At 41.1% G+C, this 3,931-nt stretch overlaps 1 non-coding gene across 1 annotated transcript; it reads left to right on the top strand.

Annotated features, from left to right (window-relative positions):
* The first annotated feature begins 1,163 nt into the window (after positions 1-1,163).
* Positions 1,164-1,236, top strand: trnat-ugu (transfer RNA threonine (anticodon UGU)). Its single transcript has one exon. It is a non-coding gene; the product is annotated as a tRNA-Thr (tRNA).
* Positions 1,237-3,931: the final 2,695 nt, after the last annotated feature.

Genomic DNA, 3,931 nt, shown 5'->3' with positions numbered 1-3,931 from the left:
GACTGGGTGTGATTCCTGCTTGTTACACAGTTCAGGATCAATTGATTCAGTGAACGAGCAGGTTCAAGCCAAGTGATGGACTGTCGCAGCTCCTTTGCTGCTAATTTCAATAACAATACCAGTAAAGGACACAGCTGCATATGTGGTAACGTAGCTGAGTAATCTAAGCCAGTGGCTGAAAGTCCAGTCTCTATGGTCGTTGTTGGTTCAACTACAGCCACTGCCAGAATGGGTTTGAGTTTTGGTCCCTGCAGCTGAAGTCCAGCATTTCAGATTGAATGCAAGAGTTTGTGCCGTGTCGTTTTTGGCATGAAGAAAGAGGAGCGACAGAGCAATGTAAACAGGTGTTGAGGTAAAGGAACGATGTGGAAGGAGTGGAGCAAATTATCGTGGATTCTGGAATCGGAAACAAAAAGAGAAAATGCTGGAAAATCTCACCAGGTCTGGGAGCATCTGTGGAGTGAAGAAAGCTGACATTTCGAGTCCAGATTACCCTTTTTCAAATCTGGGAGGAGTGGAGTTGCTCCGATAGAGAATACAAACGGGAACACCGGTTGAATGGCTGTCTGTCGAAATAAACAGCAGGATTGCAAACATTGAGACTGCAGTCCCGGCCGAGGGGATGTATTGGGATTTTCTAACTGAGGTTCAAATCCTGTCATGTGCGCTTCCCGTCATTCCTCATTGTGACTTTTTTATTGAAAGTTATTGGAAATGAAGCAATAGGTGCAGAAATGATCAACTCAGTGCAAATTTGTCACATCAGCGTCACTGAGGGTCTCGTGATCAGCGTCGGCGCCCTGACGCGGTTTCGATTCCCAGTCACGGAGTGAATACATTTTTGTTCATTTCTTCATTTAATAAAAGCAGCGTCCGTGAAGTGAACAACAAGCTAAATCTTCCAGCTGGATGAACTTGTATCAGAGCTGGAAAAATCAGAGATGTAACATTGACGATAAACTCTGAAGAAGAACCACATGACGCACACAACATACATGTCAAGTACATACACAGTACACATGTCAAATCATGTCACTTTCAACTTCTGTCCTTTAACTTCCGGCTCTCCACCTCAGACATTTCCACATTCATCAAAAATCTTCATCCTCAAACCCTCGATCCACGGATAATGCTGCACTTACTAGAAGCGCGTTGCAGTATTTGGCTCCATAGCTCAGTGGTTAGAGCACTGGTCTTGTAAACCAGGGGTCGCGAGTTCAATTCTCGCTGGAGCCTATGGGCAAATTTTAGATGATAGAAGCTGTCAGAAAGGGGAAGAGAGTCTGGCAGACGAAATAGAGAGCTTTGATGAGTGGAGGCGCAGATCGGGTGCAATTTTGGAAAGCGAATAGATGTTTCCTTCTTCGTAAAAAAAATAGAAAGAGCAGGACATATTTGAAGAGCTGAAAAAGGTTAGTATCGATATTGAGCATAGAATAGATGCGTCTGTACAAGGAATGCATAAAACTAGCATGTAGGTGCAGGCAATGATTGGAAGGAAAATTGCATTTTGGTCTTTATTGACGGCAGACTGGAGTCCAAGTATAATGAGGTTTTTCTAAAGTTGCACAGAGTTTTGTTGAGACCGCAAGTTGAATATTCTGTGCAGATATGATATTCACATTTAATAAAGGATATGTTTGCATTGGAAACGGTGCAGATAAGGTTCAGCAGATGATCCCTGGGATGAGGGAGTTGTCGTATGATGTGAGGCTGAGTAAATTGGGCTGAAAGTCTCTGGAGTTTGGAAGAATGAGAGGCGATTTCATTAAACCTACACAAGTCTGATTGGGTTTGACAGGGTGGAGGCTGAGAGATTTCTTCTGCTTGTCGGGAAATCTAACCCACGGCAGTACAGTCTCAGGAAAATGGGCTGATCATTTCAGCCTAAGAAAAGGCGAAATTACTTCACTGAAATGGTTGTGAATCTTTGAAATTCTCTATGCCAGACAGTTATGGAAGCTCCATCATGGAATACATTTAAGGTTGGGACAGACAGGTTTCTGGTCTCTCGGAGAATTCAGGGATATGGGGAGCTGGTGCAAAACTAAGTTGTAAACCAGGATCAGCCATAACGGTATTGAATTTCGGGAACAGGCTCGATGGACCGAGTGGTCAACTCCTGCTCCTATTTATTGTGTTCATGTGTTTGATCAAGCTAGTAATTCATGTTAAAATAAAAGCAGAAAGTGCTGGAAGTTCTCAGCAGGTCTTGCAGGAAATGTGAAGCAGACAGAGAGTTAAGATTCTGAGTCTAATATGACTCGTTTTAAACTGGTAACTGAGTGTGAGTTCCAACAATTAGCACAATATCGAGACAGGGAATTGAATTTAATCCAGTGAAAGCCCTGAATTTAAACTCCTGTACTATTTCTGCAGTAAACGTGTTTAGGAAACTTACCTGCCAATTGAAAGTGTGGAGCTCTGAGAGCACCCTAAGCAAAATGGACCCCCGCTATTCCTGTTTCTGCTTATATTCCCGACACAGATTTACTTTGTTCCCTTCTGTAACAGTGAAATATTGTCCAAACTTTGTCAGCCTTACTGTTATTCAGTAAATTACCATACTGTTATGACACTGAGGTTAATCCCCTTTATCTCGCATCGTAATCTGGAAAAACTATTTGTGAAACTGCGAACTGTTTTTAATTAACGTTCAGAGGCTTATTAATGAAAAAAAGCTTGTCACTCACTTTGAGTAAATAATTAACAAGCTATTATATTTAAATGACCAAGAACTTTAAGTAATCAAGTAACATGTTAATTAAGGTACAGTTCGAATGAAATGCTGTTCAAATAATACGAGGAACATTCATTACCAAAACTGTAATAACAGAATTTCAGTCACACTCAAATAAATTATACAACCCGCCTCGAAGGGATTCAGAAGATTTTGGTGTTCTTCAGTAGTTGTGCGCTGTCTGTAAGGTCTTGCAAACTCGGTGTCCTTCTGTTAGATAGTTTTCTTCAGCGAGTTTTAATCTGGCAGGGGTGGAGAACTGCTGGACAGACAAATGTTTTTTTGACTGGCTGCCCTGGCCTCTGGAGATGTTCACCCAAGGTATTATCTAGAGATGGCTGTTCCTCTGGCCTTTTTTACCTGCCATGACCTCGCAGTTTTCTTACACCACGATTGGTTTGATGCTGACAACAACAAAAAAAATCAAAGCACATAGGTTTCCTTTCGCTGAGTGTTTACTTTAAACTCATTGGCTGTTAGTTGATTGGCTACTTTAACTCAAATCCTAACAAAATGCAAAAAAACCTGTGGAGCCTGATGTTTGGTCCCTTTAAACCAGTAGTTCCCAAACTTTTATCAATGGGCCGCCAAACTTTCAGAATAAAAATTTGCTCACGCCACACCAATTCTTTTATTGATAAGAAATACATTCAAAAACAAAAAGAAAACAACTCCTCGCAGTGCTTGATTCATAACATAGAACACAACTACTTTATAATATGATCATGGGACATCCAGAAAGTATAAAACAATGCAGCTGCATAAGAACATGATTCATTCCCAAAATATATTTATAGACGAGCCTCTTACATATGTAACCATAAGTAAGTATACAAACTCAATGAGAGGTGTGACCTTGTTTTTGTCGGGTAATCTCATTTGTATTAGGTCTAATTTGAGACAAAAAAAACTCTCATCTCCTCAGCAACACAAAGAAGCCTTTCTCTTTTCTGGTCTTTGATATTTAGCAGAGCTGAAAATCCCTATTCACAACAATATGTCGTGGAGAACTGTAGAAGAATAGCTAATGCTCTTGAAGAGATGGGTGGATACTGTTTCTGGTTGTATATCCAAAAAGAGTCCAGTGGCATACTCCCGTGTTTCATTTTCAAGGTGCGATCACTTGAAATGCAGGCCATTTCCTCCTCCTCATCCAATGTCAGACCGGAACAGCTGGAATTCGCAAAGTGG

The sequence above is a fragment of the Mustelus asterias genome, unplaced genomic scaffold, assembly GCF_964213995.1.
Source record: "Mustelus asterias unplaced genomic scaffold, sMusAst1.hap1.1 HAP1_SCAFFOLD_935, whole genome shotgun sequence".
Classification (NCBI taxonomy): domain Eukaryota; kingdom Metazoa; phylum Chordata; class Chondrichthyes; order Carcharhiniformes; family Triakidae; genus Mustelus; species Mustelus asterias.
Note: the sequence above shows the minus strand (reverse complement) of the source record. Positions and strands in the feature narration are given on the sequence as shown.